This window comes from Trachypithecus francoisi, unplaced genomic scaffold (assembly GCF_009764315.1).
Source record: "Trachypithecus francoisi isolate TF-2019V2 unplaced genomic scaffold, Tfra_2.0 Lachesis_group11, whole genome shotgun sequence".
NCBI lineage: Eukaryota > Metazoa > Chordata > Mammalia > Primates > Cercopithecidae > Trachypithecus > Trachypithecus francoisi.
The window spans coordinates 65062223-65088980 of record NW_022681456.1 but is presented as its reverse complement, the minus strand read 5'-3'; the positions used below and the strand labels follow the sequence as shown (position 1 = coordinate 65088980).

The 26758-nt window shown below is 40.6% G+C and overlaps 1 protein-coding gene and 1 non-coding gene across 3 annotated transcripts in view; one reads left to right on the top strand and one right to left on the bottom strand.

Moving 5' to 3' along the window:
* CPM (carboxypeptidase M) overlaps nt 1-26758 on the bottom strand; it is an 84480-nt gene that overhangs the window by 52439 nt on the left and 5283 nt on the right. The gene's annotated exons all lie outside the window — the stretch shown is intronic.
* On the top strand, nt 5920-5981 carry LOC117091204. The gene has a single exon (XR_004440313.1). It is a non-coding gene; the product is annotated as a U7 small nuclear RNA (small nuclear RNA).

The window sequence follows — 26758 nt, the reverse complement described above, 5'->3', positions numbered from 1 at the left end:
ATGGAGGACTCAAGCACTGGTCATTATGGTGGTTTTGCTTCAAGATGGTGTTACCCTTGCAGTGCACCAGGCTGTTTTCCTACCATCCCAATGTGTGAGCTTAGTCATTCTCAAGTCATTCTTTTGCTCTGCTTAGAGAGTCCTATTGATGCCCAGAATTAAGCACATCAACAGCAGACCAGGTCTGTAGCTTTGCTATGTTCTTATAGGTATGTCTTCAGATGACCTGCAGCAGAATTACCTGAGGTATCTGGAAAAAACTGCAAACTCGTGGGTTCCATCCAGAAGAGGAATCTTGAGGCATGAGTTCAGGAGTCTGCATGTTTCACAAATACCTCAGCTGACTCTAATTCACACCATTAAGAACACACTCTTTAGTGAAATAACAATATACATAGGATACTGTACGTTGAATCAGTACAATGAATACATGGAATACAATACACAGAGAAAGCTATATGCTGAAGAGCTCACTCTGGATTTTTTTTTTTTTTTTTTTTTTTTGAGACGAAGTCTCACTCTGTCACCCAGGCTGGAGTGCAGTGGCACGATCTTGGTTCACTGCAGCCTCTGTCTCCTGGGTTCAAATGATTCTTGTGCCTCAGCCTCCTCAGTAGCTGGGATTACAGGTACCTGCCATCACACCTGGCTAATTGTTTTGTATTTTTAGTAGAGACGGGGTTTCACCAAGTTGGTCTTGAACTCCTGACTTCAAGTGATCCGCCTGCCTCAGCCTCCCAAAGTGCTGGGGTTACAGGCGCCACTGTGGATTTTCATAAACTAAACACACACTTGTGTAGACAGCAACCTCGAAGCACCCTTGTGCCTACTTCCAGGCATTGTCCCCCGTGGTGGATCCATGCACACTGTTGTGTAAATGTAAATCATTCATTCTCAGGACTGCATAGTATTCCGTCAGGGAATGCGAACCAAATTAAGAACCCTGCCTTCCAGAATTAAGCCTAAATTTACAGAGCAAATCCCTGCATGAACACACCATATGTTATACCTGAAGGATGCTTCTCCATTTTTGACCCCATGGCTAACGTTTGCCAGGAACTACAGAGCTCACACTGTGACTGAGGTCAGAGGGCTGGGCGAGAGTGCTGCTTGCACCAGAGCAGTGGCTCTGTTGTTTGACTTTAAAGAGGCTCCTTCTAGCATGGTCTGATAACCAGTGAGGTGTATCTTTTCCTAACACAGGTTTTTCAACCCTGCCTCATGAAGGCTCATCAGAGTATAATTCTTTCCTGAACACTGCAGTTGCTGAAATAGCCAATTTGGAGGCAACATTATTAGGGTGATTCTGCGAACCTGGAGCTAGACAACTTGAGTCCAAATCCCAATGCTGCCACTGCTTGTGGAATTATCTTTAACTCTCTGGAGCCTCAGTTTCCTCATGTGTAAAAGGAGGCTTATAATTGTACCTCATAGGGTTGTCACAAGCAGTGAAGAGCCACTTAGAACAACATGCACAGTAAGCAAACATATGTGTTTGATAGATGTACGGGAACTTCGGAACTCATGAGTGCAAACAGACACTAAAGGGTCATATGGTTTTCATGCCAAGGGAGGAAAGGTAGTGCAGTGATTTGGGGTAGGTTAGCCCAGCAGCTCCCACTCCACCTGCCTTTAAAGAATCATCTATAGAAGGCTTGCACATTTGTACCCATATTTCTGCCACACAACATTCTCTTTCTGGAATCGAAAAAGTGTTAATTGACATGCTTACACATAGCCATCCACTTTTGCTAACCTTTGCTAGCCGGAATGAAAATTCATCATTAATCCAGGTCTGAGTTGGTTATTTATTTATGAGATGGAGTCTCACTCTGTTGCCCAAGCTGGAGTGCAGTGGCACAATCTGGGCTCACTGTAACCTCTGCCTCCTCAATTTAAGTGATTCTCCTGCCTCAGCTTCCCAAGTAGCTGGGATTACAGGCTCCTGCCACCACGCCCGACTAATTTTTGTATTTTTAGTAGAGACGAGGTTTCACTATGTTGGCCAGGCTGGTCATGAACTCCTGACAGGTGATTGGCCCACCTTGGCCTCCCAAAGTAGTGGGAGTACAGGCGTAAGCCACTGCACTGACCTGGGTTATTTTTAAATGGGTTATTATCTCAAACTCATTTTTGTACCAGATGAGGGATTAAAAATTCTATTACAAGTAGAAACACTGAAGAATCCCTTCTCTGATTCATTCTGGCTTGTCTTCTAGTTCTTGCAAAGCTGTGACATTTCATGTATTTTATGTATTTCCTAAGGTGCTGTAGCTACCAGGATACAAGGCCCATCCAGGGCTACTCTTTCTGCTCTGTCTCTACCTACAGCCATTATGACCTGAATCTACTCCACAGGACACAGCTTTTTTTTTTTTTTTCCCCCATCACTTTCTCTTTTCTCTGGAGGTATCCACTAAAATTGCAAGCTCCTGGGCCCACCCAGAATGGATATCCACTTTTTGAGTGTCTCTTCAAACTCCTCATGGCTCTTTCTGTTTACCAAAGTCATACATACTTTTTAAAAATCTGAGTGCTCAAAAATATATACTATCAGACATGAAATCCATCTACATACCACTCTATTCCCAAAAATAGATTCCAGATGGAGTTAGGTGCTAAATGTAAAAACTAAAACCATAAAAATATTGAAAAAGGTATAGAATATATTTACAACCTTGGGGGAAAGAGGGCCTTTTTAAGTGAGGCATGGAACATGCAAGCATAAAGAAAAGGACTGACGAATATGACCTCATAAAAATTAAAAACTTCTGTAAGGCCAAAGATACTGAAAACGAAGCTTAAAAGACAAGCCACAGAAGAGGTGAAAATACTTGTCACACATATAACAAAGCATGAATAAATAGAAAAACAGGCAAATGGCATGAGGAGATAGAAATGACCAAGAGAGTCGAACAGAAGTTCCACAGAGGCAGGGGTTTGTGTTTGTTCCTCTGGGGCAGTACCTCAATGTTGATTTCATGATGAATTAATGTGAAAACATGTTCATTCTGATTTTCAATCATGTAAATGCAAGTAATTATTAATTAGAGATAGGTTCTCACTCTGTCACCCAGGCTAGAGTACAGTGGTGGGACCATGGCCCTGGGTTCAAGCAATCATCCAGCCTTGGTGTCCTGGGTAGCTGGAACGACACGAATGCACCATCATGCCTGGCTAGTTTTTAAAAAATTTTCGGTAGAGATGGGGGTCTTGCTATGTTGCCGAGGCTAGTCTTGAACTCCCAGCCCTGGCCTCAAACAATCCTCCCATCTCGGCCTCCTAAGTCACTGGAACTGTAGGTGGGTAACACCATGCTCAGTGAAAATGCAACTTAAAATGGAGATTTTTTTTTTTCACCCATTAGAATGGAAAAAAATTAGTGTTGTTTAGGATGTGGGGAAATGTACATACTCATGTGGGGCTTGGAGTGTAAATAATACATCCTCTTGTAGGGTAATCTGTCAGTATCCATCAAGCACAAAAATGCATGTACTTTTTATGCACACATATGTTTATTGTGGCACTATTCACAATAGCTAAGACTTGGAACCAACCCAAATGTCCATCAATGGTAGACTGGATTAAGAAAATGTGGCACATATACACCATGGAATATTATGCAGTCATAAAAAAGGATGAGTTCATTTCCTTTGCAGGGACATGGATGAAGCTGGAAACTGTCATTTTCAGCAAACTATCACAAGATCAGAAAACCAAACACTGCATGTTCTCACTCATAAGTGGGAGTTGAACAGTGAGAACACATGGACACAGGGAGGGGAATATCACACACTCGGGTCTGTCAGGGGGTGGGGGGCTAGGGGAGGGATAACATTAGGAGAAATACTTAATGTAGGTAGGTGATGGGTTGACGGGTGTAGCAAACCACCATGGCACATATATACCTATGTAACAAACATGCACGTTCTGCACATGTAACCTAGAACTTAAAGTATATATCCATCTATAAGTATATATCTATCTATAAAAGAAGAAGAAGAGGAAGAGAAAGAGGAAGAAGAAGAAGAAGAAGAGGAAGAGCATCAAAGAAAGAAAGAAACTTGGGGGAAAAATGCATGTACTTTTGATTTAGCAGTGCCTACCTTGGGAAATTAAGGAGCTAATGTGCTTGTTTAACGGTATCTATTGCAGCATTCTTTGAAATATCTAAAAGTTATAAGTGACCTAAAGAATTATCAATATGGAAATGATTAAATAAAGTAAGATGAAATTATACCACAGAATACTTTGAAACCGTTTAAAAAATGAGGTATCTCTATATGTAGTAACCTCTAACATAACACATGTAAGTGAAAAAGTCAAGTTGCATGATGACATTTACAAGAGTGTTACTTATAAGACCAAACTGTAGACATGTATACGCGGCGTATGGAAATGCACATCAACTTTTTTTTTACTTCACAATATATTCTGGACATCTTCCCATGTCAAAACATATAAATCTACCTAATTCTTTAATAAAGGTTGCAAAATACTCCATTGACTGGGTTTGGCATAATCTGACCAATTCTCCGTGGATGAATGTATGGGTTTTAAAAAATACCTTTATTGAGACATAATTTGCATACTATACAATCTACTCATTTAAAGTATACAATTCACTCGTTTCTTACACTATTATTTTTTTTTAAATATGGTAAAACACATACAATAAAATCTGTTATTTAACCATTCTAAGTGTACAACTCAGTGGCATTAACTGGATGACCATTTCATTTTTTTACTATTATAAGAAACGCTGCAAATACAATGCTGTATGTCCTTATATATACTTTGTGCAAATGATTTCATAAGATAGGAAGCTCTCATCTGTGATGGCCCAGTGATAAAGAGTGATAAAAACCGGTGGGTCTTTTCCCTAAGATAACTATATTATCATTAAACATGATTTTTAAACCTGTAAAATACACGGAGGATTTTCCCAAGCAAATTTAGAAGTTGAAAAAAAAACCTTAATTTTCTCTGTTCATTCACCTTCTTGAATACATAACCATAAGCTAATTAAAGTAAAGGATGATTTGCTATACAGCATCTGGGCATAAATATGATAGATGTCAATGAAATATGTTATTTGGTATCTGACTTTAACCTGAGTCTTTTTTGCCAAACATACCACAAGCAGTTGGATCTTATGCAGAAAGACACAATTTCAACATTACTTCAGGTTTCCTAATCTGGACCTCAGAGTCTCCTTGGAGAGTGACCTCTGGCAATTCATTTAATCCTAGGCCCTCAGGTTCCTTTTCTATAAAATAGAGGGTCTGTCCAGGATGCCATAACTTGTATGGCCCAGGTCCCAAAGTGTGCTTGCAGGAACAAGGTCAGCCCAAACTGCAGCTGTGGTTGGAGCCAAGCTCTCTAGACTTGCAGCTCCAGTCCTGAATCTACCAGGTACTTGCTTTGTGGACTTGGGCAAGTTGCTTAACCACTGGCAACTCAGTCTCTAAAGCTGTAAATTGGTATTTACCTCATAGGGTGTTGTGTAGATTCACTGAGATACAAGCAGGAACATTGCCTAGCCCTGTGCCTGACATCAAAGATGCCCTCAATAAACAGTAGTTTGAGGGTTTTAAACACAAAGCATATGGCAGGGCCACACTTCAAGGCTGCCAAATATCACAGTTTATGTAATAGCAGTAAGAATAGCATATACTTCTATAGCACTTATGTGCCAATCATATTCTGAGTACTGTATATTTATTAATTTATTTAGCCCTGTCAACAACCTATGAGGTAGAACTATTATTTCTATTTTACCAAATAGGAAATAGGCACGGATAGGGTAAGACAGTAGTTCAAGATCACAGCTACTGAATAGCAGAACCAGGATTTGAACCCAGGCAATCTGTGTTCTTCGGGCTCTGTGTTCTCAACTATTATGAAACAGTCTTATTATCGTGTTACAGGCCTTTTAAAATTTGTCTAATAGGCTTTCTGGTTTTTGCTAGAAAGCCCCACAAAGGGGAAAAAATAAACTGTCTTATTATTATTATTATTTTGAGACAGAGTTTCGCACTTGTTGCCAAGGTTGGAGTGCAATAGCACGATGTCAGCTCACTGCAACCTCCACCTCCCAGGTTCAAGCAATTCTCCTGCCTCAGCCTCCCAAGTAGCTGGGATTACAGGCATGCACCACCACACTCAGCTAATTTTGTATTTTTAGTAGAGATGGGGCTTCACCAAGTTGGCCAGGCTGCTTGAACTCCTGACCTCAGGTGATCTACCTGCCTCGGCCTCCCACAGTGCTAGGATTACAGGTGTGAGCCACCATGCCTGCCTGTCTCATTATTGTTTATAAATATTTGTATATTTGTGGGTATGGGCATAAATGGGGAATTCTTCCCTATTCTGATAGCTCCTCAATTTCAATACCTGATACCAATATCTTTTTCATACTGAGTTTTAAAAAATTAAGATGACTTTGCCAAACACTTCATTTGGACCCTACCGTCTAACTTAGAAACCTATATTTAAAATGACTGCCAGATGATAACTTGGTATAAGGGCTGTGCAAAAAGAGGAAGTATAAGAAAAGGCATTATTAAACTTCTCGTTGGTCACTTATGACCTCTAAGGTCACACCATGACCTACGAGCCCACTGAGTTTTGGAACTCAAACTCCAGGACAGTTGCCTTCTCATACAGGTACACTCTACTCTTTTAACTTATTCTATTTCCCTAGAGTTTCCCCCTCAAAATTGAATGGTTTCTCACTAGACTGCGTGTAGCTTTATAGCAGCTCATAATTTGTCCCTTAGAGGAAATACAGTTTGGACTGCTGACTGAGCAAGCCTCAGAGTTTTGGCAGCCTGGGATTCTATTAATTTAGCAGATGTAAAAGCTTATTTTGTTTTCCTCCGTTAATACACTTCTATCTCCATCTCCAGCACACAGGGAAAAGCCTTCCCCTCTGCAGCAATCAGGATCCCAGCGGTGAGGACTGATGTAGTTGCTTGCATGACCCGATCACTTCATTCCCAGGATGCACAGGAGCTGAGGCTGCTATGGACAGGGTCAAGTGTCCCTACATGGCACCAAGATCTCCTCCCAGATGTTAAGGATGCTGGGTTAGATGCTGTCCCGCCAATCAGCCTTGTTGTTGTCAAGTATACTGTCTTCTTCCAGGGGTGCTGCAGTCCTAGCACCTGAGGTATCTCAGTCTGTGCTCACTGGAAAGTCCAAAGTTCCTGATGACCAGATTCTGCCTGCTACTGTCCCCTACCCTCTCATTCACCTTGTCCCTCAATGAAGTCTGAATCTCAGCTGTGAAGAAGGAGGCTCCCGAGTACAGGCAAATCAGTAGAGGTAGTTAAGGGTTTCTGGGCATTTTGAGATAGAGCAACTCTGCCCAGAGCATAGTAAGGATGTGGGTGTGGGGAGGGCCAACAGTGGGATCTTTTGCCGAACCCAACACCCACGTGATCTACCAAGATACTCTGTTGCTTATACAAGCTCCCAGTATTTGGCTTGATATATAGAATATATTTAATATTTTCTAACAGATGCAATTTTGATCAGTTTCAGAGGGCTCTGAACCTTTGCAAAGGATCATGTGTACATCAACTAGAATACTACACTCCCAAGGAGAGGGACTCAAACTCCTTGGCACCCTGAGAAAGCCTAGCACATTCACCTGCTGAGGGCACATCCTCGGTTTATTCTTGCAAAGGTTCCTGGTCAATGTGGCAGAAATTAGGCTACTCACTGCTGGTAGTGGAACCTTTATTCCTATAAAATCCCACGTGGAAACCCAATGTAAAAAGTTAATCCATCTCAGCATTTGTTTTCCAGAGTATGATGGTAACAACTCCTATGAGGATGCGAGGAATTACATCACGAGCCAGTTCCTTGACCTCAGTATGCAAAAAGATATCAAAAGAATCTACAGTCACATGACCTGTGTTACAGATACATAGAATATCAAATTTGTATTTGATGCAGCTACAGATATTATTATCAAAGAAAACCTCAAGGACTGCAGCCTCTTCAAATCCTCCCCATTCCATTCCTCAGGTATAAATTCTATAAACAGGCTTGGAATCTGGGTAATTACAAACAGAAAAGTATAGTCAATATACCATGGCATGAAGAATGAATCCATTCTTTGGAGATGGAGTATGTATGATTGCAACTGTGTTTCTTTTTTTTTTTTTTTTTTTTTTTTTTTTGAGACGGAGTCTCGCTCTGTCGCCCAGGCTGGAGTGCAGTGGCCGGATCTCAGCTCACTGCAAGCTCCGCCTCCCAGGTTTACGCCATTCTCCTGCCTCAGCCTCCCGAGTAGCTGGGACTACAGGCGCCCGCCACCTCGCTCGGCTAGTTTTTTGTATTTTTTAGTAGAGACGGGGTTTCACCGTGTTAGCCAGGATGGTCTCGATCTCCTGACATCGTGATCCGCCCGTCTCGGCCTCCCAAAGTGCTGGGATTACAGGCTTGAGTGGGATAGCTAGTGGAGCTTAAAGAACACAAGGCCAGTCATTAGAAGACCCCTGCCCTACATCCACCCCCAGGTTCCAGTACTGGTTTTCCAACTTAATACAAAAGTCTGAATACTTAAAAAAACTTATCACAGAGTTTTTACATAATTTAAAGGAGGAAAATGTGTAAAGGGCGTAGCACAGTGCATGGCGCATAACGATGTTCAATGATCAGCAGTGGCATTGCTTTCATTTTCCCATTCTCTTTGCTCCTCTTGAATGGCTTGCCTAGAAAATGAGACCAGGATACGTTCCCTCTCAAGTTCCTGCTCATGCACACAGCGGTTACACACTGCCTCAAATATAAGTGGTTGTAATTAATAATAATTACAATATTCCAAAATTATGTTTAAATCTAGGTGTCTGTTCCTTGATACTCTGTCATTTTTCTTTACATTCCGAAAAATTAATGTTTGTCAGTTTCTGTATAAGGTTGGCATTCATAGAATCAGCTGCTCTGGTTTAAGGAATGTATCCCCAAACGGTCCTCTGTCTCCTCACCTGCTGAAGTGCCCTAGGTCACCTCCACAGAAGCCTCCAGGCTCTAGAGACCAGGCTCTAGAGACTGCAAGAACTGAGGTTTTGAATCCTGACAGACCTGGGTTTGAATTCCCAGCTCTGCTCCTTACTGGCTAAGTAGTCTCAGGCAAGTCACTTTTTTCTAAGCCTCACTTTCCTATCTGTAAAACAGGGATAATACTACCTAATTCACAGGGTTGGTGTCAGGATTGAAAATAATATGGATAAGTAGCTAGTACACAGTAAAACACTCAATAAAGTATACAACTTTTATTACTGATCCCCAAATACCTCTTTTTATTGTGTTTTTTTTCTTTTTTTAGATGGCTTCCCAAGGACAGCGAACAGAATGTCCTATGGAAACACAGCTCCCATGGGGCCACAAATATTGCCAATTTTAGTGAGAAATTACGTGAGTCAAAATACTTTCCTTATGTATCACTGTTCTTTGAACAATCTGTTTTTTTTTTTATTCTAAACCACAATGACAAAAGCCTTCTAAAACTTTGTATTTTCCAATGAGAACAAATTAAGGGAACTTAGATGCTAAGATACATTAGAAATCGCCATCAAATTGTTATCCTTGGCCGTATGTACAAGGGAAGTCTCATCTCCTTGGCAAACAAGGCTTCTTGCAGCACAATCCTACCATGTCCTCCCTGGACTGCTCCTGCCGCCCAAGCACAGCATGTGTTTTCCCAGTCGCTTTACCTGGAATTCCTACCACCTCCATCTCTCTGCCTGGTAGCATCCAAACCTCTGTTCAAACGTCAGCTTTCCTGATAAGCCTTTCTCAATTTAACCAAGCACCCTGTAGGCCAGGCTACAAAGCATCCCTACACTGCACTGTTCACTGTAACGAAAAAGCCCCACTACAATGCTTTTCCCATTATGGCAATTGGGTGTAAGGCCCACCGTCCTAGTTCCTAAAGGGGAACACCCAGGTCTGTTCTCTTTGCATCACCTTACAAAAGTTCTGGTAGACAGTAGGAACTCGATGAATATTTGCTGAATGAATACATAAATTGCTAAAAGACAGATTTGGGTTACTGAACCAAATCTGTCAACTACCAAGATATCATTCTGGGCCATCAATTTCTTCATCTGTAAAATCTATTTGCTCTTGCCTATAAAATGGGAATGTAAGTAATTTATCACAGAGTTTTTAAACAGCTTAAAGGAGGAAAATGTGTAAAGGGCGTAGCACAGTGCATGGCGCATAAAGATGTTCAATAATCAGCAGTGGCATTGCTTTCATTTTCCCATTCTCTTTGCTCCTCTTGAATGGCTTGCCTAGAAAATGAGACCAAGATACGTTCCCTCTCAAGTTCCTGCTCATGCACACAGCGGTTACACACTACCTCAAATATAAGTGGTTGTAATTAATAATAATTATAATATTCCAAAATTATGTTTAAATCTAGGTGTCTGTTCCTTAACACTCTGGCATTTCACTTTACATTCTGAATAATTAATGCTTATCAGTTTCTATATAAGGTTGACATTCATAGAATCTGTCTCCAAAATTGCTGATTAAAAAAAAAAAATCATTCCTTTCTGTATGATCTGTGCTCTGTTGAAAGCAAAAGCGAAAACTACATATAATCACCATTGAAAGATTTCTAATAAGTTTTAGACATACAAATAAATTCACTTGAAGGTTTAAATAATAATTCCATTCAATTATGGCATTCAAATTAAAACTTTTCACACTGATAGCTCTCAGGCATTGTTATTATTTTTACACACTTAATATTACATTTTGTAGTGCTCTGGTTTATGTTCCCTGGTGTGTTTGTATTTTCTCACGACTTTTTGTTCCAGAAATGACTGCTGCACCATATTCCTTAAAGATAATCTCTGGGCTGGGGATGGTGGCACATGCCTGTAATCCCAGCACTTTGGGAGGTCAAGGTGGGTAGATCATGAGGTCAGGAGTTCGAGACCAGCCTGGACAACATGGTGAAACCCCGTCTCTACTAAAAATACAAAAATTACATGGGCATGATGGCACATGCCTGTAGTCCCAGCTACTCGGAGGCCGAGGCAGGAGAATCGCTTGAACTCGGGAAGTGGAGGTTGCAGTGAGCCAAGATCGCACCATTGCACTCCAGCCTGGGTAATAGAGTGAGACCCTGTCTCAAAAAAAAAAAAAAAAAGAGAGAGAGAGAGAGAATCTCTGTTGCAATGTAAAACTAATTGTAAAATTATCAGAAATTTTTCAATCAAGAAAACAAGTCTGTCATTTTTCTATCAAGCAAAAACTCTTAGGATGATTATATCTCCCTGTGGATGAAGCAAAACGTCTTTAACAGCCTGTATAAGGTCCTCCATAATCTACCCCATACTCACTTTCTCCCCTCTCCCCTCCAGCCACACTGAACTTCTTTTGCTCCTCCAAGTCAATATGATCCTTCACCTCCAGGACTTTGAGCATGCTATTTATTGCCTTGCCTTTCCCTTTTCACCTGGCTGATCTCTCTCTATCCGTCAGGTCTCAGCCATGAGACCTCTGTCATATTCTTGCACACAGCTAATGACATCTGCGTTTATTGGATTGTCAACTCCTTCAGGGCAGGGGCCATGTCTAACTTCTTTATAGTCTCATGCTAGCACATGCCACAAACTATGTTAGGCATTCAATAAATGATTACTAAATAAGTGTAATGAATCTATCTGGAGAGAAATATAATTTCACTAACTATACTTTGGGATATAGAAATTAACTTTATGGCTCTCAGGTTTTGACTTTCACCTGCATTCAACATTAAGCGTGGCCTCGAGAGGAAAGAGTTAACTTAACCAGTATGTTTTACTCAGTTCTTGCTTATCTTTGGGAACACCTGCAGTCACAGCAATGACCCTGACCCAAATCCTGAGCACTAAACTCCCTGAAATGCTTACTAATTAGTTATGTTATTTTTGTGCCCTCAAGGCAGTGGTCAAAATATATCAAGACAGTATCATTGTTTAAAGTTAACGTGAAGATTCCTGATGCGTGCTAGTACCTAGTTTGGGGTCTGCATCCTGGCTGGTTACATAGCTACACGACCAGTTCCCTTGACCAGCTCTGAACTCCTAAGACTTGAGTGGGCTTTCCTGGGTGGAGGTGTTTTGCATATGTCTCTACAGTTTACAGCTGGAGAGAAACATGCATTCCTGAGAAACGTGTGATCCCTGCAGAGAGAGGACAAGAAAGCCTACTCTGACCTCTCTAGTTTTGCCACCATATATCCATATCCTGCTGTTCCTGCACCATACCCTTTGCTGTAATAAATCTTAGCCTTGAATATGATTTTATATTGAGTTGTGAGTGAGTCCTTCCAGCAAATCACTAGTAGGTGGTCATGGTACTCCCCGAAACATCCGCCTTCTTGAGCCACTCCCCTTTTTGACATCTGAGCCACCACTCTTAGTTTTCCTTCTACCTCATTACTGATTTTTTCCCATCTCCATTGTTGGCTCTTCTACTCTACCAGACTAACTGTGTGAGGGTGCTATAGCTCGATTCTGGCCTTCTTTTCTTTATCTCTACTCTCTTGCTAGATTGTTTTATTAGTCGCGCAGGTTTCAATACCATCTCTATGTTGATGACTCCCAGCTTTCTTTCTGCAGCCAAATTTCTCTCCTGAGCTCCACTTACATACCCAGCTGTCTCCACTGGATACCTCCTGAGGAGTTCACAATTTCTAAAGAAAATGTCTGAATCAGAGCTCTTGATTTCATCCCAAACCTGTCCTCTTCCAGCTTTTTTCCATCTAACGTAAGAACACTTCATACACTCAGTCAAGCACAAAACCTAAGCGTCATCCTTGATTTTCCTCTTCTGCTCACACACCTTCCTCCTCCAATCCAATCCAATCCAGTCCAACTCAACCCATTAGCAAGTACTCTTGGTTTTATTTCCAAAACAGATTCCCAATCCTTTCACTTCTCTCCATTCCTAACAGAGCATCTTAATCCAAATCACCATCATCAACATTTGCCAGGATTACTGTAACTGGATTATTCTCCCTGCTTCTATACTGGCCATTTTCTGTGTTCAGTAGCTAAAGTTATCTTTCTGAAACCCACATCAGATTGCACCACTCTCTTCTTAAAACCCTTCAATGGTTTCCCATTATTCTCAGAACAGAATTCAAACTCTGAATTTTAGAATTGGCTTAGAAGGCACTCTATGTTCTGTCCCCTGCGTACCCTCCAACTTCCTCAAAGACCACTTTCCCCTTGCTCACCGGGCTCCAGCCACCCTGGTCTCACTTCTCTTCTACTCTTTCCACCTCGAGGCCTTTGCACATCACTTGCATGTTGTGCACTTTGTAACCAGGCTGTAAGATCTAGCTGATTGTCACCTTTAAGATCTCCGCTTCAACCTACCACCTTTTCAGGCAGGCCTCCTATCATTCTTTCCATACAACACTCTCTCAAACAGTAACTTCTATGTTTTAGGCACTGAAAATACAGTGACAAACAGGATAGGTTCCCTGTCTTCATGGAACCTGTGTTTCACAGTAACTGTCACTCTCCATTACGTTAAACTATGTATTTGCTTCACAGCAATGATCAGAATCTGAACTTGCCTTGTTTTTCGTTTGCCTCCCTCACTAGCACGTGTAAGAAACATCAGAGCAGAGAGGCTGTTTGCTCACGACTCTGTCTCTAGCCTAATACAGTGCCTGGCACACACAGACTGGGATTTACTTCCAAGCAAGAATTATTTGACCAAAGAGCTCTCAGTGTAAAAAATGTTTGGAAGTTTCTGCAATGGACTGACATGGTGTTATGCTAGAACTGTATGCCATAGAGTTTGGAAACACATTTTGTACCCTTAGAAGTACATGTTCTTAAAACTCAAAAGATGGCCAAGTCCAACTAAAAGGTTTGTTAAGGCTAGAATGTGGCATTTCCCAATTTATCTTTCTGCTTCTTCATAAATTGAAAGGAACTTACAGTAACAAATGATAAACCAGCGAGGCTTATCTCTACCACACTAAGATTACTTATCTGAGGCCCAAAGAGCAATGGAAAAAATTAAATGTCTGCCCCAATTGAACAACCTTTATCTGAAATTTAACTGTGCACATTTAGTATTATTAGTAAGGTATGAATAGTTTGGATATTTGTTCCCCCAAATTTCACATTGAAATGTCATACCCCATGTTAGAGGTGGAGCCTGGTGGGAGACGTCTGGGTCATGCGAGTGGCTCTCTCATGGCTTGGTGCTGTCCTCACAATAATGAGTGAGTTCTCATGAGATCTGGTTGTTTAAAAGTGTGTGGCACCTTGTTTCTGCTTTCACCATGTGACATGCCTGGTCCTGCTTCACCTTCTGCCATGAATAAAAGCCTCCTGATGGCTCCCTAGAAACTGAACAGATGCTGGGGCCATGCTTGTGCAGCCTGCAGAACCCTTAGCCAATTAAACCTCTTTTCTTTATAAATTACCCACTATTTCTTTCTAGCAACCCAAGAACAGCCTAACACAAGCTGTAAATAAATCTCTCTAATTAAACAATGAGAAAACTGCTGTAGAATTGCCACATGTTAAATGACGCTATGCTTCCCACATGTCTCCAGGTGTCTACATTTTCGTAAGAGTGAGTATCCCCTGTGAAAAGGATTTTAAAGAGTGGGCTCAACTGAGTCACCAACAATGGACAAGGGAATAAATATTTAACAAGGACTAAAACTTAAGGTGAAACTACCTTCAACAGTTCATCTGTGTATTTCCAAAGCTGTGCCCTTCTGAACCACTCACAGCAAGAATAGTTAGACAGATCATCTGCCTTCACCGAAAATGTGTACAACATTTCTGAGTAGGGAGGGGGAAAAGACACTTAAAATGGAAGGGTTTCATATCTCTGCTTAAGTTTGTTTTGGTTTTTGTTTTAGACAGAGACTCACTGTTGCCCAGGCTGGAGTACAGTGGCACAATCTCGGCTCACTGTAACCTCCATCTCCTGGGTTCAAGAGATTCTCCTGCCTCAGCCTCCAGAGTAGCTGGGATTGCAGGTGCACACCACCACATCTGGGTAATTTTTTTTTTTTTTTTTTGCATTTTTTTTAGTACACACGGGGTTTTGCCATGTTGGCCAGGCTGGTCTCAAACTCCTGGCCTCATGCGATTGGCCTGCCTCAGCTTCCCAAAGTGCTGGGATTATAGGCCTGAGCCACTGCGTCTGGCCCCTGCTTAACTCTTGGGGGAACAAAGGCCTTCTTCACATGATCCCTCCCACCTTCTTTTCTTTGTCAAAATTCTGGGACAGACCCTTGAATTATTCCTGGACTGTTTAAATAAAGCCAGAGGCATTTATTTAAACACTTTTTCTTTTTTTTTTTGAGACAGAGTCTTGCTCTGTCACCCAGGTTGGAGTGCAGTGGTGCGATCTCGGCTCTCAGCTCACTGCAACCTCCACCTCCTGGGTTCAAGCGATTCTCCTGCCTCAGCCTCCCAGGTAGCTGGAATTACAGGCACCTGCCACGATGCCCGGCTAATTTTTGTATTTTTAGCAGAGACGGGGTTTCACCATGTTGGCCAGGCTGGTCTCACACTCCTGGCCTCAAGTGATCCACCTACCTCAGCTTCCCAAGGTGCTGGAGTTGCAGGTGTGAGCCACCGCACCCGGCCTAAACACTTCTTAATGAAGGCAGGGGTGAGGGTAATGGTGGTGAACCTCCTATAATTACTCTTTTCTCATTGCATGTTTGGTTAGTGTTTTGGGGGGCTGAAGGCAAGGGAGGGGAGTAGATCCATTTTAGGCTAGCCAGTGAATAATTCAATTGTGTCCTTTACTGCCTGAAAGTTCCTAACTTCTCTGAGGCTTTTCCCTACATGCCAGAAACTTATCTTGAACTGGGGCATAATTGGGGTTCCCCAATTCTACCTCTCTAAGCTATCATATTATTTACTACTAATATAAAACTAATTTTAACAAAAAGTTTATAAGAAAACAATGTCATTTTCTTGAGGGACTGTAGTACTTACATACAATATAGGTAACTATATAAAAGTATATAGATAAGCTTACATACAATATATGTAACAATATAAAAGTATATCTAAAAATGTACATCCTATATACTTATATATTATTTAATATACTACATACAATATATTTGCATTCATATGTTTCATTTAATAAGCATATAATAACTCTTCATCTTTGTCCCTGAGAGTATCTGTTACATGTAATAATCACATCTTAGTGCCTAGGATACAAGGCTGAACAAAGCCTGGTCTTTGGCCTGTATATGCACATAGAGTTACTAGAAGATGCGCAAGAGGAGAAGAGGTGTACAAGGAGACTCTGACTCTGCCCAGGGGAATAGAAAAAGGCTTCTGGAGGAAGCAACATTTTGAACTGTTTCAATTAACCTAATGAATGATGAAATGGTCTCTAACATTTATTCCTGCTCTAAAAACAGGATGTTATGCTAAATGTCACCTGCCTGTATTTGTATATGTGCATGTGCATTATGTGGGAAAGGAGGCTCAGTTATGTGTTTGAATAACTGTCAATACTTGTTACTTTAGTTGTGATTTTTAAGTGGGGTTCTAGTTTTCACACATTCGCATCAGAATAATTTAAAAATGGGATAAGTGACTAATGGAAAGTTCTTTAAACAAACAGAAGGATTATTTAATTGGCTTCCCCTGAATTCCATGATAGGCTAAAGACTGGGGTAGTAAGCACTATCATTACTGCCTTTGTATCCCCACTGTCAAGGTAGTTATCTTCAACTCCGGGTAAGTGCATGATAACTCTGTGAAGCCACCTCCAAGGCAATTTGTTTGAAGTTGGCAGCTTTTTTTTTTTTTTTTTTTTTTTTTTGATGCAGTGGAGATTAAGCCCTCCAGTTGAGCTTGACAAAGGTATGTATGTGAAAGGTCACAGATAGAAAATGTGTGTTTTTAAAACCTGTGACATGGAGCAGTCCTCAGAAAACAGAGATGAGAAACATTTTTAATGTGCATTTTGTGTCTGTTTTATTTTAACACAAATTCAAATTAGGACTTACTAATCTTTTCACAAACTACTATACAGTATTACATTTAATTTCTAGGAAGAATGTCAATTGCTTGAAATCACTAGATAGAAGTGTTTTTTGTTTGTTTGCTTGTTTGTTTGCTTCTTTTAAAGAAATAGACTCTGGCTGTGTTGCCCAGGCTGGAGCGCAGTGGCTGTTCACAGGTGCGATCATAGTGCAGTACAGCCTCAAACTCCTGGGTTCAACTGATCCTCCTGTGTAAGCCTCCCAGGTAGCTGGGACTACAGGACCAAGCCTAGATCCAAGCAGAAAGATTTGACTAAATTTGACTTAGTCTCCTTCCCTTAACCCAAATGCATGTTGGTATTTGATACAGTGTGTGTGTGTGCATGTGTGTGTGTGTGTGCGCGTGTGTGTGTGTGTGTGTGGTTTTCTGGTTTTTGTTTTTTTGGGGGTAATTTCACTTTAAGGTTTTTTTTTTTTAACATCTTACTTTCTTTGCACTCTTAGAGAAAGGGGTGTTCTAAACACACAAACTGAAAGGAGGAATCAGGGCTAATGGCAGTTATCACATCTCAACTCTAGATACTGCTGTCACCACAGTGTTACCGTCAGACACATACATTCAGGGATTAAGAACAGAAACTAAGCATCTTTTGGATGAACTTGAAGTGGGTCCTTATCAGCTCTCTTTGTGCTTTTACACCAATAGTTCTTAACCCTATCAGATGATGCCTCTTGTTTTCATATCCAATATTTTGCAACTTCTATTTTATTATGCTGGCATCCAGTTCTAACACATTTACATACATAATTTCAAAAGATCAATATAGTGTTCAAACTATATAAAGCAGAAATAAAAAAGAAAGCAGTTTACATAAAATATGGTATCCATATGCAAAAACTTGGGCGCTCCACTGGAAGACAAATGAAGAAGTCACATGCTTGTATCTATACTTGAGAGGCACCGTGAACATATAGATTACAAATGCAGACTCATTGGCTCTTTTGTCACTGTTGTCAGGATTTTCTGAATATGAAATATCTCTCAGTCATGTTGAGAGCAAAACAAAATATAATTTCCCCTCAATTTACATATAGTAGCATCCCTGAAAAGTTCAGTATATATTAAAACTATGGGGGGAAATATTTTGTATTTGTATATAAAAAAGAGCTTGGTAAGGCCGGGCACGGTGGCTCAAGCCTGTGATCCCGGCACTTTGAAAGGCCGAGACGGGCGGATCACAAGGTCAGGAGATCGAGATCATCCTGGCTAACATGGTGAAACCCGTCTCTACTAAAAAATACAAAAAAAAAAAAACTAGCTGGGCGAGGTGGCGGGTGCCTGTAGTCCCAGCTACTCAGGAGGCTGAGGCAGGAGAATGGTGTGAACCCGGGAGGTGGAGCTTGCAGTGAGCTGAGATCCAGCCTGGGCAACAGAGCGAGACTCTGTCTCAAAAAAAAAAAAAAAAGAGCTTGGTTCTAGGCTCAGATAATTGTAAGCTCATCTTACACCTATGGAGGACATTAGAAAATTGTGGGCGGAGGGCACAGTGGCTCATTCCTGCAATCCCAGCACTATGGGACGCTGAGGCAGGAGGATCACTTGAGCTCAGGAGTTCGAGGCCAGCTTGGGCAACATAGTGAGACCCCTGCCTCTACTGAAAAAAAAACACAACTGAAAACACAACTTACATTCTTCATGTAAGCATGAAAAGATAAGTGACAGGAGGGGTGCAGTGGCTCACACCTGTAATCCCAGCACTGTGGGAGGCTGAGACGGGTGGATTACGAGGTCAGGAGTTCGAGACTAGCCTGGCCAACCAGGCTAGACTGGTAAAACCCTGTCTCTACTAAAAATACGAAAATTAGCCAGGCACAGTGGTGGGCGCCTGTAATCCTAGCTACTCAGGAGGTTGAGGCAGGAGCATTGCTTGAACCTGGGAGGCAGAGTGAGCTGACATTGTGATACTGCACTCCAGCCTGGGTGAAAGAGCGAGACTCCGTGCCAAAAAAAAAAAAAAAGGCAGTGTCTTTAAGAAACCCTGAATGTTTCAAGAATAAGAATAAGGCTGATAGCTGATAAATTTCTCAGAAAGGGACTCTGCATATTATGTTAAAGGGGAAAGGCTTACTAAACCCATATAACTTTAAATCACAAACATGTATATTACAGCTGAAGTTCCTGGATTTTAGTGGTTTTCTTGATATTCATCCTCAATATGTCAGCATTTGCATCACAATAGGCATTTATGCAGGATCTCAAGCAAACTGGTTTTACGAGCATATTTGGGAAATGAGCAGAGTGTGACGGATGACCAAGTGTTGTGCCAAAATTTTACATACAATGCTCTTTTCTGAGGGTAAATCACCAGCTAAAATCTATCCAGTCGAGGGCAAGTGATCATGAGAGATCTGTGTATGTAAACACAGTACTTTCCTTTTAGGAGCAAGAATCTTAACTAATGTTAGGAAGATTTCTGAACATCTGAAATGGTATAGGAATCCTAGTGGAGGAATTCAGTAAATGTCTGTTGATTATGGGAAGGTGAGAGTTCTTAGGGAAAGATGCGAGAAATAAATTCTCCCTCATACTTAAAACATAACAATGAGAAATACATACTACAGTCATCTTTCAAAGCTCTAATGACAGTATTGATTTATGACTAGTGTAAGTTTTAGAAGAGTTGTTTTATTTTTCATAATATGCATTTCCCAAGAGATTATAAATCAACACAATCTTTTTGGAAGGCAATTTGGTACGTATATCAAATACTTAAAACTGCTTTAGACTTAGTAATTTCCTTTTTGGGTATGTATCCATAATAATAATAGCAGCTTTTACATAGCACTTATTATGTGCCAGGAATTGTTCTAAAGATCCCTAGTCACGTAGCTACAAAACTGAGAATCCAGAATTTGAACTTGGGCAGGGTGGTTCCAAAGCATGTGCTCAGATTTTTGCTGTCTTAGCCACAAGGATGTTCACTACAGCATTGATTACAACAGGGAAAGTTTAGAAACGAACTAAATATTCACCAGTGGGCATAAGTTAAATAAACAATAATATACCTATTGATAGGACACAAAACAAATTTAAAATCAAGTTTTAGACATAACATGTTTGCATGGATGAACAAAATAAGATATTTGACTCAGGAGGGTAAAAAGGCTCAAAACTGTGTAGTATGATTCCAGTCTACTAAATGTTTCCTTTGGACGGTGAGATTTTAATTTTCTTTTTGGTGCTTTCTTGTATGGTCCAAATTTTCTAAATGAACTAGAAATCCTTTTGTACTCAGGAAAAAATTAATAATAACAAATTGCACTCTAAGCAGCACAGTCCGATCAAAATATAATGCAAGTCATATATATAATTTTAATCTTCTACTAGTGATATTAATAATGTAAAAAGAAACAGGTGAAATTAAATTTTATTTATATATTTATTTATTTTTGAGATGGGAGTCTCATTCTGTCACCCAGGTTAGAGTGCAGTGGCACAATCACAATCTTGGCTCACTGCAACCTTCACCTCCCAAGCTCAAGCAATCCTCCCATCTCAGCCTCCCAAGTAGCTAGGATGACAGGCATATGCCAACATGCCCAGCTAATTTTTTGTATTTTTGGTAAAGATGGGGTTTTGCCATGTTGCCCCGGCTGGTCTCAAACTCCTGAGCTCGGATGATCCACCTGCCTCAGCCTCCCAAAGTGCTGGGATTACTACAGGTGTGAGCCACTGCTCTTGGCCTTGAAGTTAATTTTAAAAAATATTTCTTATATAACATATCTAAAATAGTATTATTTCAACATGTAATCAACATAAAATATTATTAGTGAAATATTTTCCTTTTTCGTATTAAGTCTTCAAAGCCACTTTCTAGCACATCTCAGTTTGGTCTAGTCATATTTCAACTCCTCAATTGCTTAGTGGCTAATGGCTACAGAATTGAACAGCTCTAGATCCTTGGTAGAAGCTATACCTTCAGGTCAAATGTGCCCAAATCATGATCCTAAAACCCTGTACTAATGACCTCAACTTTCATGGAGTCATCCCCATCTGTGTCAAGCTGCTTTTTAAAAGAGAACAGAGAGGTGCTTGGGAAACAGGCAGATCTGAGTTTGAATCTTCTAACACTTAGCTATGTGATCTTCAGCAAGTTAATTAACCTCTCTGTGCCTCATTTTACCTGTTTTATAAATGAGGATAACACCTACTTTGAGTTGCTGAGATTGAAATAATGTATTAAACTATCTACGACATGGAAAGTACTTGATAACAGAGACTACTAAATTTGACTGGCTTTAAAAAATCTCTAATAATATTATTACTAGTAAGGAAGATGTTATTATCCCTCCTACCATATTCAGATATAATGATGATTAGACTTAGCAAGAGGCAAGACAAGATTCGTTTTTTTTTGAGACAGGGTCTTGCTCTGTAGCCCAGGCTGGAGTACAGTGGCACGATCATGGCCCACTGCAGCCTTGAACTCCCAGGCTCAAGTGATTCTCCTGCATCAGTTTCCCAAGTAGCTGGGACCACAGGCATGCATCATTATGCCTGGTTAATTAATTTTTTTTTTTTTTAATGGAGTCTCTCATGTTGCCCGGGCTGGTCTCCTGAAGTGCTGGGATTATAGACATGAACCATCACACCCAGCCAAGACAAGATTCTTAAAATAGATAGTAGGAAATCTCATTTAAAATGGCCCTTTGGGGTTTTGTATGTAACAGAGCAGCTCTTTTGTTGCTATCTATTGAAAGTCAACTCTCAACACAAGGGTTCATTTTTTAAAAAAATAATAAAATGTTCCTAAACTAATTTTGGGGTACATGTGGAGAGACTACTCTGAGAAATTCACAGTAAATATGTTTGTATTTGAAAATGGGCTGCCTAATGGCAGGGAATGAATGACGCACATCTTTGTTTGCCTCCCATGGCTTTTGCTCAGCAAATATTCGATCCATTAAATAAATAGATATAGATTATTGATTATGTGCCAGGCATCCTTCTAGACAAAGGGGTTAGGGGCAAAAAATGGGAGGTGCTTCCTTAATTGAATGGAGGATTGAATGAACAAACTGATGAACACTGTACCTTTTCTGATTTTTCTGAACTAAGTCATCAGTACTTTTTTGCATCTCGTTTCACCTAAGACTTTCTTTACTATGTTGCGAGGCAGTGGGATTTCCTTCAAAAGACTCAATTGAAATATGGTCTACTATGGCTGAAGCTGGGTATCTGTGTGCTTAACTTTTGTGTGGGATTTAAAAGTTTCAAAATAGACTAGGGGCAGTCTGACACCCCACACCTCACAGGGTGGAGTCATCCCTGAGAGGAAACTTCCAAAGGAAGAATCAGACAGGTACACTCGCTGCTCAGCAATATTCTATCTTTGGCAACCTCTGCTGCTGATACCCAGGCAAACAGGGTCTGGAGTGGACCTCAAGCAATCTCCAACAGACCAACAGACAGTCCTTCTGACTGTCAGACGGAAAACTATCAAACAGGAAGGACACCTATACCAAAACCCCATCAGTACGTCACCATCATCAAAGACCAGAGACAGATAAAACCACAAAGATGGGGAAAAAGCAGGGCAGAAAAGCTGGAAATTCAAAAAATAAGAGCGCATCTCCCCCTGCAAAGGAGCGCAGCCCATCGCCAGCAACGGATCAAAGCTGGTCAGAGAATGACTTTGACGAGATGAGAGAAGAAGGCTTCAGTCCATCAAACTTCTCAGAGCTAAAGGAGGAATTACGTACCCAGCGCAAAGAAACTAAAAATCTTGAAAAAAAAGTGGAAGAATTGACAGCTAGACTAATTAATGCAGAGAAGATCATAAACGAAATGACAGAGATGAAAACCATGACACGAGAAATACGTGACAAATGCACAAGCTTCAGTAACCGACTCGATCAACTGGAAGAAAGAGTATCAGCGATTGAGGATCAAATGAATGAAATGAAGCGAGAAGAGAAACCAAAAGAAAAAAGAAGAAAAAGAAATGAACAAAGCCTGCAAGAAGTATGGGATTATGTAAAAAGACCAAATCTACGTCTGATTGGGGTGCCTGAAAGTGAGGGGGAAAATGGAACCAAGTTGGAAAACACTCTTCAGGATATCATCCAGGAGAACTTCCCCAACCTAGTAGGGCAGGCCAACATTCAAATTCAGGAAATACAGAGAACACCACAAAGATACTCCTCCAGAAGAGCAACTCCAAGACACATAATTGCCAGATTCACCAAAGTTGAAATGAAGGAAAAAATCTTAAGGGCAGCCAGAGAGAAAGGTCGGGTTACCCACAAAGGGAAGCCCATCAGACTAACAGCAGATCTCTCGGCAGAAACTCTACAAGCCAGAAGAGAGTGGGGGCCAATATTCAACGTTCTTAAAGAAAAGAATTTTCAACCCAGAATTTCATATCCAGCCAAACTAAGTTTCATCAGTGAAGGAGAAATAAAATCCTTTACAGATAAGCAAATGCTTAGAGATTTTGTCACCACCAGGCCTGCCTTACAAGAGACCCTGAAGGAAGCCTAAACATGGAAAGGAACAACGGTACCAGCCATTGCAAAAACATGCCAAAATGTAAAGACCATCGAGGCTAGGAAGAAACTGCATCAACTAATGAGCAAAATAACCAGTTAATATCATAATGACAGGATCAAGTTCACACATAACAATATTAACCTTAAATGTAAATGGACTAAATGCTCCAATTAAAAGACACAGACTGGCAAACTGGATAAAGAGTCAAGACCCATCAGTCTGCTGTATTCAGGAGACCCATCTCACATGCAGAGACATACATAGGCTCAAAATAAAGGGATGGAGAAAGATCTACCAAGCAAATGGAGAACAAAAAAAAGCAGGGGTTGCAATCCTAGTCTCTGATAAAACAGACTTTAAACCATCAAAGATCAAAAGAGACAAAGAAGGCCATTACATAATGGTAAAGGGATCAATTCAACAGGAAGAGCTAACTCTCCTAAATATATATGCACCCAATACAGGAGCACCCAGATTCATAAAGCAAGTCCTTAGAGACCTACAAAGAGACTTAGACTCCCATACAATAATAATGGGAGATTTCAACACTCCACTGTCAACATTAGACAGATCAACGAGACAGAAAGTTAACAAGGATATCCAGGAATTGAACTCATCTCTGCACCAAGCGGACCTAATAGACATCTATAGAACTCTCCACCCCAAATCAACAGAATATACATTCTTCTCAGCACCACATCGCACTTATTCCAAAATTGACCACATAATTGGAAGTAAAGCACTCCTCAGCAAATGTACAAAAACAGAAATTATAACAAACTGTCTCTCAGACCACAGTGCAATCAAACTAGAACTCAGGACTAAGAAACTCAATCAAAACCGCTCAACTACATGGAAACTGAATAACCTGCTCCTGAATGACTACTGGGTACATAACGAAATGAAAGCAGAAATAAAGATGTTCTTTGAAACCAATGAGAACAAAGATACAACATACCAGAATCTCTGGGACACATTTAAAGCAGTGTGTAGAGGGAAATTTATAGCACTAAATGCCCACAAGAGAAAGCAGGAAAGATCTAAAATTGACACTTTAACATCACAATTAAAAGAACTAGAGAGGCAAGAGCAAACACATTCAAAAGCTAGCAGAAGGCAAGAAATAACTAAGATCAGAGCAGAACTGAAGGAGATAGAGTCACAAAAAACCCTCCAAAAAATCAATGAATCCAGGAGTTGGTTTTTTGAAAAGATCAACAAAATTGACAGACCGCTAGCAAGACTAATAAAGAAGAAAAGAGAGAGGAATCAAATAGACGCAATAAAAAATGATAAAGGGGATATCACCACCGACCCCACAGAAATACAAACAACCATCAGAGAATACTATAAATGCCTCTACGCAAATCGACTAGAAAATCTAGAAGAAATGGATAATTTCCTGGACACTTACACTCTCCCAAGACTGAACCAGGAAGAAGTTGAATCCCTGAATAGACCAATAACAGGCTCTGAAATTGAGGCAACAATTAATAGCCTACCCACCAAAAAAAGTCCAGGACCAGATGGATTCACAGCTGAATTCTACCAGAGGTACAAGGAGGAGCTGGTACCATTCCTTCTGAAACTATTCCAATCAATAGAAAAAGAGGGAATCCTCCCTAACTCATTTTATGAGGCCAACATCATCCTGATACCAAAGCCTGGCAGAGACACAACAAAAAAGAGAATTTTAGACCAATATCCCTGATGAACATCGATGCAAAAATTCTCAATAAAATACTGGCAAACCGGATTCAGCAGCACATCAAAAAGCTTATCCACCATGATCAAGTGGGCTTCATCCCTGGGATGCAAGGCTGGTTCAACATCGCAAATCAATAAACGTAATCCAGCATATAAACAGAACCAAAGACAAGAACCACATGATTATCTCAATAGATGCAGAAAAGGCTTTTGACAAAATTCAACAGCCCTTTATGCTAAAAACGCTCAATAAATTCGGTATTGATGGAACGTACCTCAAAATAATAAGAGCTATTTACGACAAACCCACAGCTAATATCATACTGAATGGGCAAAAACTGGAAAAATTCCCTTTGAAAACTGGCACAAGACAGGGATGCCCTCTCTCACCACTCCTATTCAACATAGTGTTGGAAGTTCTGGCTAGGGCAATCAGGCAAGAGAAAGAAATCAAGGGTATCCAGTTAGGAAAAGAAGAAGTCAAATTGTCCCTGTTTGCAGATGACATGATTGTATATTTAGAAAAACCCATCGTCTCAGCCCAAAATCTCCTTAAGCTGATAAGCAACTTCAGCAAAGTCTCAGGATACAAAATTAATGTGCAAAAATCACAAGCATTCTTATACACCAGTAACAGACAAGCAGAGAGCCAAGTCAGGAATGAACTTCCATTCACAATTGCTTCAAAGAGAATAAAATACCTAGGAATCCAGCTTACAAGGGATGTAAAGGACCTCTTCAAGGAGAACTACAAACCACTGCTCAGTGAAATCAAAGAGGACACAAACAATGGAAGAACATACCATGCTCATGGATAGGAAGAATCAATATCGTGAAAATGGCCATACTGCCCAAGGTTATTTATAGATTCAATGCCATCCCCATCAAGCTACCAATGAGTTTCTTCACAGAATTGGAAAAAACTGCTTTAAAGTTCATATGGAACCAAAAAAGAGCCCGCATTGCCAAGACAATCCTAGGTCAAAAGGACAAAGCTGGAGGCGTCACGCTACCTGACTTCAAACTATACTACAAGGCTACAGTAACCAAAACAGCATGGTACTGGTACCACAACAGAGAAATAGACCAGTGAACAGAACAGAGTCCTCAGAAATAATACCACACATCTACAGCCATCTGATCTTTGACAAACCTGACAAAAACAAGAAATGGGGAAAGGATTCCCTATTTAATAAATGGTGCTGGGAAAATTGGCTAGCACAAGTAGAAAGCTGAAACTGGATCCTTTCCTTACCCCTTATACGAAAATTAATTCAAGATGGATTAGAGACTTAAATGTTAGACCTAATACCATAAAAACCCTAGAAGAAAATCTAGGTAGTACCATTCAGGACATAGGCATGGGCAAGGACTTCATGTCTAAAACACCAAAAGCAACGGCAGCAAAAGCCAAAATTGACAAATGGGATCTCATTAAACTAAAGAGCTTTTGCACAGCAAAAGAAACTACCATCAGAGTGAACAGG